General features: G+C 34.7%; 1 long non-coding RNA gene across 1 annotated transcript; it reads left to right on the top strand.

Annotated features, from left to right (window-relative positions):
- Nucleotides 1–3,925: 3,925 nt before the first annotated feature.
- On the top strand, nt 3,926–7,371 carry LOC115954920. The gene is made up of 5 exons (XR_004083975.1): nt 3,926–4,253; nt 4,446–4,507; nt 5,486–5,564; nt 6,708–6,780; nt 6,958–7,371. It is a non-coding gene; the product is annotated as an uncharacterized LOC115954920 (long non-coding RNA).
- The last annotated feature ends 10,680 nt before the right edge of the window (nt 7,372–18,051 follow it).

The following is an 18,051-nucleotide window of genomic DNA, read 5'->3' on the forward strand; positions in this document are numbered from 1 at the left end:
TCTCATTCTCGCATTTTTCTTTTCCAATTTTAGTTTAGGCCTAACTTAAAGTTTGTTCCATTCCAGTTATCAACATAGTGTAGTGAAATTTTAAAGTACTCGCAAGTGTACGAACCCTACTGAAATATAGTTGGACAAAAACGAGGTCGAACCCACAGGGACTTGTATGAACGTAGGAAAATTAATTAAACCTTAACCAAATTAATCCTAATCTAGTTTAATAAAAATTGGTTGTTTGCAAATAAATAAACTAAGCAAATAATAAAATTAAGCAAATAGTTAAACTAAGCAAAATATATAAAGTAATAAAAAAATGTAAACAATCAAGGAAAAGGAATTAAGGTTTTGGAATCCGCCTTGTAAGTCATATCAGCATATATTTATGATCATTAATTTTTTTTCAACTCACTACATGATAATCTAGAAATCAATCTTGCTATCATGGAAAATATTATCATTAAAACTTCTATTTAAATATCTAAACCATGTTCTTCTTTGCTTCTTAAGTATAAAATCAAATCATCAATTGTATCCGTAGCCAAACAAATCACAAGATATATCCAGTTCTAAAAATCAAATCATAAATTGTATCTATTAACAGACAAATCACAAGCGATATCCAATTTTATTATCAAGAATTAATAATCCAAGCATTCAATTAATTAAGACAAATCCTAAATCAAGAGAAAAACATGATTGAACTCATATCTAGAATCCCATCTTAGTTAATTGATATGAAACAAGAACAATTTAAGTCATTAAAGAACAATTATTGTGGGAAAAATCAAATCACATAAATATTACTGATAATCCTTAACAAGGTTTCATCCTTAACCCTAATTACAAATTTAGCTACTCATGGTAATTGAAAGAAAACACAAGAATAAAATACTAAATATTAAACAAGACAAATAAAATAAAACTAACTGTCATGGAAGAAAATAAAAGAAGTAGCCACACTCTCTATGCATTTAGCCCTCAGCCCTAGCACTAGCCTCAGCCTCCCTGAATTTTGCCCTAAAGAGCCTTTAAATAGGTCAAGGAATCCTATTACAAGTTGAATTCCCGTTTGGAGAAAATCCCAGATTTTTAGGCTTCACTTAACCGACTATTTTGGCCCATTTAACGTCAGAATTTGGACTTTTGGTAAACTACAAAGTTGTAGCCCTTTAAGTTAACATTCTAGCCCAACTTGAGTCATCTCGATTGGACATCTGAGCCGAAAGTTATGCCAACAATACTAACTGATGTGCAGTCTAGAATCCTAATCCGAATTGGACTTGGATTTGGTGCAAATTTCCTTTGATTCCTTGCTCCAATTGGACTTAAATTTAATTGGGTTGGTCTTTCCTTGAATTCATGCCTGGCTAGTTGTAAGTTAGCTTGATTCAATTGGCCTAGCCCCACTTTGTATGTAAAGCCCTTGTTACCTACAACACAAAGATATTATATAATTAGTCACAAAATAACATAAAAGTAAGGCTAAATATGTAGATATGTGAGTACGTTATTGTATATATTTCATGCACATCACATAACACAGAAACAAAGCATAATAAAGAAGCATACAGTTAAAGAAATAAAGGGAATACAAGGGAGGTAACACTGAACCTTTTCCCATGGCATTTTACTCTCCATCCATGCAATGCTTGTTGGTCTCTACGTTTTTTGATTTGTACACACACCTACACAGAACATGTATACATCTTCACACAAGCATGCATTTTTGAACAAAAAAGCTCATACTTTTCTGTCAGTTTTGCTCATACATATTTTGCTTAGATTCACATTCATACATGAACACAACACACACACATCCAACATAGAAAATACTCAAATCGACGTAACCAAGCAATGAAACAAAGATACACTTAGCCGTTTTAAACCAAACCAAAAACAGAAATCCCTTCTTTTCAAACCCATAACCCCAAAAACCCAAATAAAAAACATGAAGCAAAACATGTATCCAAAGCCTAAAACCCAAATCGAAAATACCCATTGCAGAAACAAGCATCCTTACCCACATACCCATACACATCACACGACCAAATCACAACAAACATGAACACACACCCTATACTCGACACTGAAATTCACAAATAACCAAACAAAAAATAGGAAAGAGAGAGAGAGCTTCGGCCATGGTTGCTTTGTTTTGAGAGAAGAGAAGAGGAGATCTAGAGAGAGGGGGAAGAGAGCTTAGGTTCAGCCATGAGAGAGAGAGTGGAGAAGGGTTTAATTTGAGAGGATATAAGATTAAGAAGAAATTAAGAGAAATTGAAAGTAAGGATATAAAAAATGAAGGGTAAAATGCAAAACACACCCCTAAGTTTAGGGGTGTTTGAATTTTATACTCTAAAATTTCAGAAGTTGGATTTTACACTCTAAAGTTCTATTCCATTTGCATCAGCAGCCCTTCCATCTGTTTTTTGCTTATGTGTCCGTTAAGTGACACATCAGTTTACCATGTATGCCAATTGTTTCAATAAAAATATGACACGTGTAATACTATTTAACATAATTAACTAACTTAAAAAATCTTTAAAAATATATTAAAACAATTCTTTAAAATCTGTTAAATAATAAAAATAATTATTATTATTATTTTCTTTTTTAGAATTTTTCGGATGAACAATAGAAATCCAAATGGTGAAACTCAAATTTAGTAGATCAAGAATTGAATCAAGAATTAGACAAAGTCTCCCAACCAAAACAACGTCAACAATAGAAGTTACAAAACCCAAAATTTTTCAAACAAATCGCAAAGAGCAACGTTGATAATTGATCCCAAAAACCCGAGTATCTCATCCAAATCCATACCAACTCACAACCTCTCAAGACCAGAAAACCCCTTATCAACTCATAGCCTCTTACTCAAATCCATACCAACAAAACCCATGACCTTTTCTCTTCTTTACTTTTAGATCTGGGTTTTATTTGACTTAGAACCTTCATTAATCTATCTCTCTCTTAGCCATCTCTTAACCAGATTTTTCGTAGAACTCAACGATGCATGGAGGACACTTTGGCAACTGAGAACGAGGATAGTGTAGCCTGAGGACGACAATTTGGGCTTTGAATCTCTTAAACCCAGTCACTCATGGCTCCTCAAGCTACTCAGTTGCGATCATTGGAGAAACAACACAATGAAGGTCATGGGTTTGCGGTCATGGGTTTTGAGCAATGACGGTAGTTTGGAAGATGAAGAGTCATTGGAGAATCTGAATCTACAATGGGTTTGATGTTGTTTGCTGAGTTGACGGTTCCAATTGGGTTGCTTTGATGATTTGATTTTTTGGGTTCAAATTTTTTTGGGTTTGATTCGTTTGGGGAAATTTAAATTTGTTGGTCCATTTCATGATTTAATTTAGATTTCAAATCTACTTTTCGGTTCCAATTCTTTGGAAAATTTTTGCTGGATTGATAATGGAATTTTATCACATTGAACAATCAAGGGTTTTGTAACTTTTGTTGTTGATGTTGTTTTGGTTTTGTCTAATTCTTTGATCTGATTTTTTTTTTTTTTTTTTTGAATCTTCATCCAAAAAATGGTATAAAGAAAAGAATTAATAATAATGATAATTTAATAGATTTAAAAAAAATTATATTTTATAGTAAACTGATGTGTCACCTAATGGACACGTAAGCAAAAAATAGATGGAGGGGCTATTGATTCAAATGGAATAGAATTTTAAGATGTAAAATCCAATTTAACTTCTGAAACTTTACGATGTAAAATTCAAACATCCCTAAACTTCAGGGGTGTGTTTTGCATTTTATCTAAAAATGAAATATTGTAATAAGGGACGGATAATAGGGTGTGAGGTGTCGCAATTTCATGGGTGCATTAGAGATCCCCCTAAGCTCTGATTGGTAGGGAGAAATTGTATTAAGATATAGCTGGACTGGGTTGACCCTAGGACTGAGCACTTGACCCGGCCCACCCAAAAACCGAACCGACCCGAACCGACCCGATATGCTTTGGATGGGTCTAAGAATATTCGGGTCGGGTTTCGGGTCTCATTTTCGGGTTATTTTCGGTTTTGGGTCGGGTTCGGGTCGGTTTTCGGGTCCTATAAATATCTTAGTCTGAACCCGATTCTTGTGTTTCTGAAAAAAAAAAAAAAACCCTACGTTCTCTTCTCTTCAGTCTCCGCCTCCCTCAGCTCTCTGCCTCCCTCCCTCCCTCACCTCTCTCTTTATTCCTCAAAGGTTTAAACCAGTTTCAAGCTATTTGCTCCATTTGTCTCTGTGTAAGTCATAGAACCTATTTCTTGTTAATTTGTTATCTCTGTTTCTTGTTAATATAGTTGGGTTTTTAATACTTTCGGATTTTGGGGTTTTTTTCTATGTGAATATCCTGTTTGGGTTTGATTTTCTTGCTTTTTGTGATGTGGGTTTGGCTTGAATCGTTTTTTTAAGGACCCATTTCGAATTTTTTTCAGGTTTTTAACTAAAGAGCTCTTCTGCCTCTCTCTGGGGTTTCACTATTTTGCTTTTCGCCAAGGTAAAAGACCTCTCTGCCACAAAATCTTTGAAAGCTTTACTCTGTTTCTCTGTTGGATTCGTGTACTTAAACTGTTTGCTTTAGTTTCTTAAACCAAAGAACCCATGTCCTTTAAGTATGTCATGTTTTTTGCTGGTATATTCACATGTAATAGTTTTGATTTTAGCTAAAAATTCTATTTATTGACATTTAACATAATTACACACTTCTGTTCTGTCAACACACATTGATGTTTACATTCCTTGCAATTTGCAACTAATATATGCAATGCTCCACCACCGGTAATTACCACCAAGTAACTATTCTGGTAAGTAGTTAATCTCCAAACTCCATAATTTGTTGGGTAGTTGAAGTACTGAATTAAAGTATTAATCAATTCTGTACTACAATAGTACAATGCAGGAGATGGGGAGAGCCGAGAGCAATATGTGTATATATATTTATGTAGTGGCAAGCATGCGAGGATTTAATTAGTGCAGTGGGGATGGAGTTGGCAGTGCCAACCTGCTACTTTTTTTTTTTTGGTGAAGATTTGTAATCATATCTATTTACTTTCCTCCACCTAATCTAATCATCATTTCTGGGTTTTGTTTTTTTTATTTTTCTTTAAAGGGTCTTTCCTGGAAGGAAAGGAAATACTTCTAGAGTTTGGACTTTGGACCTACTCCATGTCCTATATTGTGTCATGTAATTTGACCCAATTAATAATTTTTTTTGCTGTACTAGAGTGGTTTCGTTGTTCCAAAAGCATTTGCTGGTGTTTTGTCTGATTGTTTTTGTAGGTAGTTTTTTTGTTTTTGTTTTTGTTTTTGTTTTTAATAATTTCCTTAAATGACAATGTCAGCCTCTTGACTACTTGTTTGATTGTTCTCCATCTTTGTGACTGTTTGTCTCTGTTTTTAATAATTTCCTTAACTGGCAATGTCAACCTCTTGACTACTGGTTTAATTGTTCTCTGTCTTTCTTACTCGGTATTAGGCAGTAGTAGCTGATGATATATGCATTAGCTATGACAAAAAGGTGGTCGAGCTTTGATATGTATCCAACATTTGACTAGGTAACACTGTTTCCCTTTTCATGGTTCAGCCTCAATTTTGTGATCTCATATTATTCACTTGCCTCTATCTCTGTCTCTATGTTGCCTACTATTTTTGCCTTTTGTTTTGTAATGCTAACTGTTGATAGTGAATGATCTACCAGAATTATCCAAGGTTTCTGTGTAAAGGTGTGGAAATTACCCAGAAGTATTCCTTATGGTAGAATCCTCTATAGGATCAGGTTGGGATCGCAATCCCACAACCCAAGTCACTGTTCAACCTCAACTCTAACACCCTCACTGATCATCACAGTCAGATCAAGACTTTCTGCATAGCACATAGGACTAATGCCCCACTTTCCACATAAAATCCTGTTAAGAACTGAATCAATAGCCTTGCATTTGCTTTCCATTATACACTTCACTTCCTTCTTGATACCTCTCATTATTTGTTCTTCACTCCTTATTCTGCCAGCATGAATTACTGCATTTCTTTATGGTCACAGCAGCACACAAGGGATCTCCCAGTCTCAGCTTTTCCTCCTTGGAAATATACCACCAAAGAACCATTTAGGCTAATAGAAAATCTGGGATTTCTCCTGTGGATGATATGGAATATATATTAAATGATTAATATGCTATTGTACCATTACCTAATCAACATATATATATATATATATATATCCACTGCCATTTTAATCCCCGTCAATTACTCCTTTGTCAAAACATTTATTTATGTTCTTTGTTTATTTTTCTTTGAGTATGTTTATTGACTTGATCTCTTCCTTGCCTTGTTTTTAATACTCAATAGACTCTATTTTGCTGCTATGTGTAGAATCACAAAAATATGTTTAATATATTAGTCTAATAACATAAACTAATAAATTTTGAATGTTTCTCTTATATCTTATTATAGTTTAATATATTGTTTGTGTATCTAATAGTAATTGTTTCTCAAGTTATGTGAATTACATTTCAGGAAATGGAGAATCTTCAATTCTTGAACAGTAATAATTTTTAATAATTTTGTATTTGTTTCCTTGGAAATTATGAAACTTTAGTGTCCAATTATATTGAAGGAATCAGTTACTTAATACAACATATCTAACATTCTTTTATCGTTTGCTTTTTTTTTTTTTTTTTTGGACTTTATATTAATTATAGTTGTGGGATTTTAGAGCTTACTGAGAACATAAAAAAAGTTGGGGAAGCAAAAGCCTAACACCACAACCACCAGGTACAACTTTTTAGTTTGTAAAAGTGTTTGATAGATTATATTGGTAATTTACACACTAGGAAGTACGGACACTTCATTTAGGGTGCCGTACTCGTGTCTTATTGGCCATTTTATGTTATAATTTTTAAAACTAGTTGCATCCATTCAGAATTTAAAAGAATATTTCTTTTTTTGCAGCAACCCCATGTGTATGAAGCCAAGTTTAATGTTGGAGCTTGAAGAAGTGCTTACATGCAGGATTACTGAAAAGAAACTTTTTTTTGACAATTAAGCATTCTGTCCAGCAATGGATTGCTGTAATTTGTTTCACGACTAAGCATTTTGTTGTAATGTAAAGCTTTAGATATCTTGTCATAGTTTTTCATTTCCGGCTCTTTAGTGCTTGTGTTGGTTTTTATGCATTTGTTTTGCTTTCTCAAAGTTCTAACACTGTTTGGAGAGTACACAACAGAATGAAATGAATTAGAGTGGATAGGTTATAAATGAATGGAATGTGGAGGACTATATTATTTTCTTTTGTTTGGTGTGCTTTGGAGTTGCATAATAGAAGGAATGGAAAGAAGAGATATCATACTTTGATGGTTCAATGAAGATATTGTTGGTTTTGTGTTTTTATCGTGTATATCCATTTAATAGTCGTAAATGTGGCTTGCTAAGTAGATTTTAGCTTTTATTTTCATAATTTTTTTTTTTTAAATGATTTGATATTGGATTTTTTTTAAAATAGTATAATTATTTTTTTAAAATGATTTGATATTGGACTTTTTTTGTTTAATGAGAGATTATTATTACAAAAAGGAATATGGTAACTAAATGCTCATGGAAAACAAACAACAGCAGCAAAAAAAAAAAAAAAAAAAAAAAAAAAAAAAAAAAAAAAAAAAAAAAAAAAAAACCGAGACCCGACCCGAGACCCGGAAAACCGACCCGATTTCAAACCCGAATTTTCGGGTCGGGTCGGATTTCAGACAGATAAACCCGATTTCTGTCGGGTCGGGTTTCGGGTCACAGTAAACCCGAACCGACCCGACCCAGTATCAGTCCTAGTTGACCCAGTCCAACCTACATGACCCGTGAAGCCACCCATCAACTTAAGCCCAATTCCAACCTTTAAGTCCAATCCGAAAATACACTAACCTCCACCCAAGCCCAGCAGCCCATGCACTTTCAAAACAAACAAGCTTTGGCCCAATTCAATCCACTCAAGCCCACTCACTTTAAAACCAAAACCCATTAGCTTTAGCCCAACATGGAAATTAAACCCAGCCCACATCATCAACAATCAGAAACCCACAAATTATAAATATAAGATTCAGCCCAATATGGAAATTAAACCTTTGCTTGATTAAACCTAAGCCCAACCCGTGTACCCACCGACATAAACCTTTCTCAAAATTATGAAATTACCCCAAATCCTTAAAAAGGTGACATTTTTTTTGTCACACTTTATAGGAATTTAACCTTTGTGTTATTGTTATTTATTTGTGTAGTTTTGCATGAGATAAAATACTTAGGGAAAAAGAATTGAAAAATTGCATTTGATAACCTATGCTATGCTATGAAGTGAAATAAGTTTTACTGATTTCCTTATCCAATTTTCTTTCCTAATAAATTTTCCACAATGTAATCTTAGCATAGATAATATGACATATATCCACATGCCATCCTAGGATATGCTTGCTTCCTTTTATTGCACATACACATGCATAAGAGCATCCACAACAGTGGAGCTAAAAATTTAGTTATTTGGCACCGTAAAAAGTTACTTTATTTATTTTACCTATACACATGCTGCAGCAGTAAATCTATTTTAGCTTTCAACACAATAAAATAATATAAACATCACAATAAAATAAGATATTTACTACAATAAAATAATATATCTATTACACACAACCATCACAGCTGCACACATAACCAGGAAGGGAATAATTTTTATTTATTTTTTATTTTTTAGCTCTAAGCTATAGTGCACATCCATAAATAGATGTGCATTGTAGCAATGAAGCTAAAAAAAATAGGTTTAGCTCCACTGCTGTATGGTTTTTTTTTTTTTTTTTTTTTTTTTTGTGTTTTGGTGGAGCTAAAATAGCTATATAGATTTTTAGCTCCACTGCTACAAGAGCTCTGCATTCTTTAAAATAAATTGCAAAATAACTTATTTTATTATTCAGCTTATTTTTGCTATTATTCATGGGCTTAACTGCATTTTTTGATACTATTCATGTGTCCCACAATACTATTTCAGTTAATTTTTACATTTATCTACAGTACTTTTAGCAAAAGGTTTTCAATTTCAGCAAAATAAGCGGATCCCAAACAGACCCTAAATTTGAAACAATGTACTAACATTTTGGATAAGCATTGTGTGATGCCTAATATCTTCTCCGCATGAAACTAATCTTTTGGATCCATGACTTCTTATTAGAGACATTCTTTTTTTTTAGGAGCCCTTACGGTTTTCTTAGTTAATTTAGCAAATAAAATCAATTAGACTTAGGTAACCAATCATACCTTAGAATTTCAATGGTTGGTGGCGACTCATAAAAATGAATATAATTAAGGAAGTTCACTTGCACACATCTCACCCTAGTGTTTACACGTGTCACACACTTTTTGCATTTTACACTAGACAAGCGTCATTCAATGAAAAATCCTCAACGATTTTGGGGACAATGTCAAACGCAGCCGAAATTTGGGCACGACAATAAACTCAGCGTAGCCCTTTTAAAATTGTTCCTCATCCTCCTTTATCAAGCTCACAGTCAGAACAACAATCTCCTTACAAATATTCTCTATCATTACCTCTCACTCAAAATAATAAGTAAAATGCGAACATATACTTACCTGTTTGGGTAAGTGTATCATGACTTACCTGTTTGGGTAAGTGTATCAACTCCTTTGAGGAGGTCTCAAACCCTTCTCCTAGAGTAATCATCATCACTCCTTCCATCCCTCATGCTGAACTTAGCATAGTCCTTATGAAATAGCTTGTAATCCTCCTGTCTTAATCTCATAGTCGGAACCACAATCTCCTTACAAATATTCTCTATCACTACCTCTTGCTCAAAATACGTATGATGCTAAGTCATACGCACCTTGGTAAAAAATTTCATAGCTGTCAAGACAAGTATATCATGACTTGATGATTTAGTAAGATTTTTTTATCAATAAGGTGAAAACTAATGTGGAGTATATCTCATACTTAATATTAGTTTTCGCATTATTGGTAAAAGATCGTACCCAATCTTCGGGTCATGATATGTTCGCCTTGACAGCTATAGAATTTTTTACCAAGGTGTGTATGAGCTGGCACCATACCTATTTTGAGCAAGAGGTAGTGATAGAGAATAATTGTAAGGAGATTGTGGTTCCGACTATGAAATTAAGATAGGAGGATGAAAAGCTGTTTCAAAAGGACCATGCTAAGTTCATCATGAGGAATGGTAGGGCTGGTGATAATTACTTTAGGAGGAGAAGGGCTTAAGTCCTCCTCAAAGGAGTTGTTAGTCACTATGATAGTTGGGGGTTTATTTGTTTTGAAGCCCTATTGGGATGTGAGCCCTGTGATGATACTTTGTGATAAGTTGTTTTAACCACACTTGCATCGTATTACATATCACTACCATCTCATGTCTCTAAGGCAATACTGTAGTTTCGACCATTTGATCTCAAATACATTTCACAAAATAAATTTTGAGGTTATAATGATCAAAATGAAAGTTCATATGCATTAATTAGACCACCGAATTAAAAGATATCAAGAATAGAAGTTTCAACGATAAAGTGCACTTGCATAAATCCAGTCTCGACCATATGTGATTATGATCTCTTAATTTTAATTGGTATAATTTTAGTCCAAATTGAAGTTATGTTGCGTCATAATGCTATTGGTTGAGGATAAGATGTACGTTGAGATTGTATGTATCTAATTTAATCCAAGGTCAACACATTTATTGATTCCTTGCAAAATTTGTAAAATTTGATTAAATAAATAAATAAATTATTAATTAATTAATTGGACATATTTGTAATTAATTTGCTGAGCTTGTGGACCAAGAAAGTTAGAAAATAGAGTTGAAATTCACAAGAAATTAAATCTCAATTGAAAATGGAAATAGATAGACCCGAAAAGGAAAAGATCCCGGAGGATTAGGACCAAGTGTTGATCAACACTTGGTCAGAACCTCCCAAGTTTCCTTCCTTTTCAGTTCAACTTGCTTCCCACTCAGTTTGAATTTGATTCCTACGTTTTTTGCTTAGAAACCCTAATTTTTTTGAGTTCCACATTGCTTAGAAAATCAACCCTAGCTCCCCCCCACATCTAGTATAAATACCCTACTCCACTTTTAGTCAAAAAACACACTGAGTATCTCAAAAACTCTAGAAATTCTTAGATCTTTCTAGCAAATTGAGATTTCTCTCTCCCTCTATTCTTATTCTCTAGGATTAGTATTAGGAAGGTGTCTTGGACCTCTTGGTCTCAATTCACTTGAGGGCATAGTTTGGACCTCCTACTTTCTTGCTTGGAGTGCTTAGGAGTGCTGGTGCATATAGTTAAGGTTTCTTAACCTCTTTCCTTTTAATTATGCCCTAGCTTTTAAATTCAAGTATGCTTTAGTTTCTAAGTTTTTACATGTTCTTGTTTGTTAGCATGTTAAATCTAGGTTGTTCTTAGGTTTGAATGAACTAGGGTTTTTCAATTTCAATATCATGTTCACATGCTCTTAGATTAGGATTTTTCAGTTCTAAATAACATGGTCACATGCTCTTAGATTAGGGTTTTTCAATTCCAAATAATAGGTTCACATGCCTTTAGATTAGGGTTTTTAATTTCAATATTATGCTCACAAGCTCTTAGATTAGGGTTTTTCAATTCCAAATAAATGTTATCATGCTCTTAAATTATGGTTTATCACATCACACACATATTCACCATATCTTTCAATTATTTCAATATCAAATCTATGTATGCCTTGAGTAGGGTTTCGTCATGCCCTTGTTTATTTCAATCACATGTTTTGTTTGGATGATATAAACTCTTAAATGATATGATATAATCATTGGCCACCAAAGTCTAGAAGACTAGTTTCACCTGGTAGGTTGGGTGCCTAAAACCTTCCAAATTTTGTAACTTAGTCTTCAAACTTAGATCAGAGGTTAGCAAATTATTTTTTTCCTTGTAATCTTTTTTTTTTTTTTTTTTTCCCTAGAATGTAACTATAAAACAAAGTTTTGTACTTTTGTTTTAGATTGTATTTAGAACCAAAGTAATGTAATTTTAGTTAATTTCAATTCATCAATAGCAATGTACTCTTCAATTCATTTGGTTTTCTTATTTTTTCAATTAAATAAGTGGCGACTCCACTGTAAATTTCTTGACTTAAGAAGGATAATAACATTAGTAGAACTTTCACCCTCTCTTGAGAGACAATAACACGACTTCACTCATTCGCATAGATTATGCCAAACCTTGTTTGAAAAAAAGTTAGACCGGGAGGCATGGTCTTTCACAGACAGTTATAGCACTGATATCTTAGGCAAGAGGTGGGCTTACTATTGAGGACTTGTCCATTGGGCTTATCTCTTATATAGAATGATTTATTTTTAACGTACTCTGTTTCTCTTTCTGCTTTATGAAACCTCTTTCATGGAATCCCAGTTAGTAAATTTTCTACTGAATTTTTTTTTTACTAATTCTTTCTGCAGCTTCCCTAACACTTATAAGACAGACAAGTAACGAAGTTGCAAGGTCTTGTACCATGCATGGTGATGTGGAATATTTGTGAATTGTTTTCTTCGTTAGATTACAATGCATAGCAAGCATATAGAAGTTCCACAACTAATGTGGTTCGTCACTAGGTATTTTTCTCTTTTCAATTAAAAAAAAGCGTCCATCTTCCTGAAGTTGTCATTGTGTCTTGTTTAGCCTGCATCTGTCAACAAATTGTAGGCTATATTGCGGTCAACCAAGTTATATTGTTTGCTTCATCATACATGTATGCGAATGCGATAATGGCTGTAACGGGTGAATGCATTTAGAAGTTGAACGCATCTGTTGTGATTAACATATTTTACTTCACCACGAACCAGAATATAAAATGGCACAAGTTGCATTGAAAAACGGAAGAATACACATTAAAATGCAGGAAAAATTCATGTTCGAAGGTTAACCTTCTTCCCTGGTAGTTGGATCAGTACATCTCGAGGGTATTGTACTCCTGGACATTACTTCACCCAAGGGAGTGGTCTACAGGCCATTTGGGCTTTCTTGAACTTATAGTTTCAAAGCTGATCCCGACCTATAAAATGATTAGGCGTAGCACTCTCTTGATGTTAATTATGATTTGAATTTATGAGACCTATTGGTGCCAACCACCTGGTCCGTGGTCGGATTCCCATGCTGATAGCTCTTATTTTGTGTTCACTTAATCCATCTTAATTCCCAAATTAATATGGTCATTTTCATTCTATTCAATTGGGTATATCAATTTCCTCTGTTCTACTTCTATCCGCTATAAGTTTCATCATGAAACAGGCGGATAAGGAACTTTGGTGAACATTACAAATCACGAAGGGTCAGAAACATAAGGTCATTGTATCGTAGTGGATGAAACTAGAAGTGGAGTTAATACTAAGTTAGAAATTTGGTAAAACATTCTAGAATCTGAAGGCTTTAGTAAAACAGAGATGAAGGGACTCTGTAAAACTTAACGGTCAAGAGATACTAAAGAGTGAGAGCGTTCAATATCTTGGATGCTTAATTCATAAAGATAGAGAGATTGAAGAGGATGTAAATAATAAAATAAAAGTAGGGTGGATGAAGTGGAGAAGCGCACCAAGAATATTGTGTGATAGTAGAATATACTTATTAAGTTAAAGGAAAATTTTATAAGACTACTATAAGACGAGCTATGCTCTATGGTACTTTATGTTGAGCCATTAAGAGCTATTAAGACTTAAGAAGCAACAAATCCATAAAATGAGTGTACTTAAAATAAGAATATTAAGATAGAAAACTATATATAAATGAAAAAATAGTATTTGAAATAAGGAAATTCACTTATAAATAGGAGTGACCCTATGGATAGAAAAATGAGGGACAATTGTTTGAGATGGTTTGGTCATGTTCAGAAAATAGCGATTAATACATCAATAAGAAAGAGTGAGTTGATTCAAGTTAAGAGAGCGATAAAAGTAGAAGACTACTAAAAATAACATTAGTAGAAATAGTAAAAAATGACATGTCAATTAAGGAAGTAATAGAGAGTATGTCTTTGGATGGACTAGAATGGACGAAAATTATGTGGTCGGTCCTAACTAATTTGTTGCTTGTGCTCGGTTCTAGATATCCTTCTTTCTCAAAAGCTTTCTACTCAGCCTTGAATTATGGTGATGAGCAACCAATGCTTTCTAGATATCCTTCTTTCTCAAAACCAATGCTTATACATAAAGATCCATAAAATGTCCAGGGTAGTTGATAGGGTTTTTGAATTTTAATTGGTTATTCTAGAGTCAAGGGTATTTTAATAATTCTACAATCGTTGGTATGAACCATAGTTATGAACCATGTGTTTTAATTTAAAAATAAGTAAATCTTATTTAGTTTATGGATCTTTATGAATAAGTATTGGTTTAATTCAAATATAATTTGGTCTGTTAGTCAAAGTAGGAAACCTAGTTTTACTAGGAGAAGTTAAGAGTTGGTTAATAAAATTGAGTGTTAAGTAGTGATGCATGCATGTTGGCCATGGGGTTCCTTTCTCCTCCCTTTCTCTTCTTTCTTTTTTATCTTCTTCTTTTCTTTCTTTTGGTTACCATTTGCAGGTTACTATTCATCAGTATTGTTCATCGGTATTGTTCACGATATTGTTCACATGTTAAAAAAAAAAAAAAACTTTATTTCTATTTATTTCTTTTCTTTTTAACCATAAATCCAACATTTTCTCTCTTAAACCCTGACTCTCCTTCTAAAATGATTCCAACCTCAAAATCCACAAATCATCCTAAACCTAAACCCACCACAAAGAAAAAATTCTCCAATTTGTCCTACGTCACATGGTTGCTAAAACCTAATCTAGATACTAAAATCTTATGATTTTACAATCTTGTAGAGCTAAAATAATTTGGATCTCAACGAACAAACAAGATCTAGGAATATCTGAATATTTTAAAACATTTTACTCATCCCAAAATTACTAGTTCTGAACTGTTTTTTGTTTGAGTCTATATATAGATATAGGATTTGAAGTATGAGGATCATTTGAATATTTTAAATTTGGTGTCGGTGAAAATTTGGTGGGAAAAGGTAGAATAAATATCTTCAATAATAATGGTGAGAAGACTAGGAGCCATAATCTGTAAGCGGCCTTCCCAAAATTTATAACTAAAACATTATGTTATGTGCAAAAAGTACTAGTTTCAATCATTTTATAGACATTTAACCTTATATCCTTAAAATGATTGTTAACAATATAAAGTGAAAGAGAGAAAGACTGAATATTCTGTGTATTGTGTGTAAACAATAATGTACAATAGATAGCCTTATATAGGCTAGGTATGTGTGCAGTATATGAGTAAACTACAAGTACAGTATACTGAGCTAAGCCAAATAGACTAATCTAGTCTAAACTATAAACTAACATCTCCCTTCAAACTTGAGGTGGCAAGGAGGAAGCCAACTGGAATTTGGATATAAGATCTCGAAGACGACTAGGCGGGTGAGTCTTGGTGAAGATATCAATAGGCTGGTCAGCAGAGGAGATGGAAAACAACTTGAGATTGCCTTTCTTGAAATGCTGGCGAGTGATGTGGCAGTCGATCTCAATGTGCTTGGTGCCTTCATGGAAGACATCATTATGAGTAATGTAGATAGCACTATGATTGTCACAATAAAGAGGAGTGGTAGTGGGCTGTGGAGCATCCATGTCAGCCAAGAGCCAATGAAGCCAGACAAGCTCGCAGGTGGTGTCGGCAAGGGCACGATACTTAGCCTCAGTACTGGAACGGGAAACCATATCCTGCTTCTTACTAAGCCACGAGACAAGAGAAGTACCCAACAGGAAACAGAAACCTGTGATAGAGCATCGATTAGTCGGATCACCTGCCCAGTCTGCATCTGAATAAGCATGAAACTCGAGAGAAGACTGAGAGGAGTAATGGAGTCCATGATAAAGTGTGCTCTTGACATATCTGAGAATCCAAAGAACGGTAGCATAGTGGACAGAACAAGGGACATCCATGAACTTATTGACCATACCCATGGCATATGAAATATCCGGACGAGTAACAGTGAGATAGATCAGACTACCAACCAACTGACGATGGCGAGTAGCATCGGATATAGGTTCACCATCCAAGGGTGTGAGCTTTGCATTGTATTCCAAGGGAGTGGAAACAGTGTTGTTGTCGGTGATACCGACTTTGGAGAGGAAATCAAAAGCATATTTAGCTTAGGAAAGATAATAGCCATCAGAGGATGAGGTAACCTCAAGCCCAAGAAAATAGCTGAGAGTGCCTAGATATTTCATCTCAAAATGTTGACTAAGGAAGTGCTGAAGAGAGCGGATACCTGCAGAGTCATCTCCAGTAATAATTATATCATTAACATAAAGAAGAATAATAGTGATACTAGCAGAGGATTTTCGGACAAAGTGAGCAGTGTCATGAGGACTCGAAGTGAAATCCTACTGAGCAACAACTAAGCTAAAATTTTCAAACCAAGCTCGAGGAGCTTGCTTGAGGCCATAAAGAGCACGGCAAAGGCGACAAACTTGACTGCCTGAGTATGGATAGCCAGGGGGTGGCTGCATGTACACTTCTTCTTGGAGGTCTCCATTGAGGAAAGCATTCTTCACAACCTTGGTCTTGATCTTGTAAACCCACCTACAACCTACTACAGACTAACCAGGAGGCAAATCAACCATATCCCAAGTGTGATTCTTATGAAGAGCATCTAGTTCTTCGTTCATAGCTTGCTATCAAAGAGGGTCAGTATGGGCCTCACGATAGATGTAAGGTTCATAGAGGGTGGCAAGAGCAAAAGAGCAGTGATAATCAGTGAGATAAGGGGGAGGAATGCTTACCTGAGTGGAACGATGAAGTTTAGGACCAATAGGAGGCTTAGGAGAGGGTGGTGCCACAAGATCCAAAATAGGCGAGTCATATGCTAGGGATAGAACTGGAGATGAGTCATCTAGAGAGGCAGCCAATGTTGAAGAATCCTTCACAATTTTAGGATAGAAAGGGAGGAAAAGATTAGTAAAAATTGGAGACTCTAAGGAAGAGGATACAGGAAACTGCTGAAGACTCGTGAAAGGATGATGTTCCCAAAACTCGACATGACGGGAGACACGAAGGCGATGAGAAATGGGATCATAGCAGCGAAACCCCTTTTGAGATACATCATAACCAAGGAAACAACAGAGATGAGCATGAGGTTGAAGCTTTGTTAGTTCATGAAGAGGAAGAAAGACAAAACAAGCACAACCAAAAACCCGAAGAGAGGAGTAGTCAAGAGTTCGACCATAGAGAAGCTCGAATGGAGATTTGTTGTGTGTAGTTGGTGAAGGAATACGATTAATGGTGTACATAGCAGTAAGTGCGGCCTTACCCCAAAAGCGCTCAGGAAGAGAAGCAGAAATGAGAAGGGTGCGAACAACATCAGGAATGTAACAATGTTTTCGTTTTGCACGACGATTTTGTTGAGAGGTGTAAGGACAAGACCACTGTGGAAGGGTACCATGACTATCTAAAAAGGATAGGAAAGATTTATCATTATATTATTGAGCATTATCTGATCGAAAGACTTTGATGGTGCGATTGAACTATGTTTCAATCATTTTATGAAATGTTTGGTAAATAGACACAAGTTCAGACCTATGGTGAAACAGATAAATCCAAGTATAACGAGAAAAATCATCCACAAATATGACAAAATATCTAGATCCCCCCTAGTGGGAACAGGTGTAGGACCCCAAATATCAGAATGTATAAGATCAAAAGGTGCAGAAGAAAAGGAGTCACTATTATCAAATGGCAATTTTGTTTGTTTGTCAAAATGATAGGAAGTACAATTAAATTTTTGAAATTGAACTAAAACTAAATGACCTTGAGAAGCTAACAATTGAAGACGAGATAAAGATGGATGACCAAGACGAGCATGCCATAGATCAGGTGGGGGGGTGGCAGTGGTTGGAGCTGTAGAAACAACTTGTGAAGGAATCTTCAAGTCATAAACCTCAAACATGCGACCAACCTTACAACCTGTTA

The sequence above is a fragment of the Quercus lobata genome, chromosome 8 (genome assembly GCF_001633185.2).
Source record: "Quercus lobata isolate SW786 chromosome 8, ValleyOak3.0 Primary Assembly, whole genome shotgun sequence".
NCBI lineage: Eukaryota > Viridiplantae > Streptophyta > Magnoliopsida > Fagales > Fagaceae > Quercus > Quercus lobata.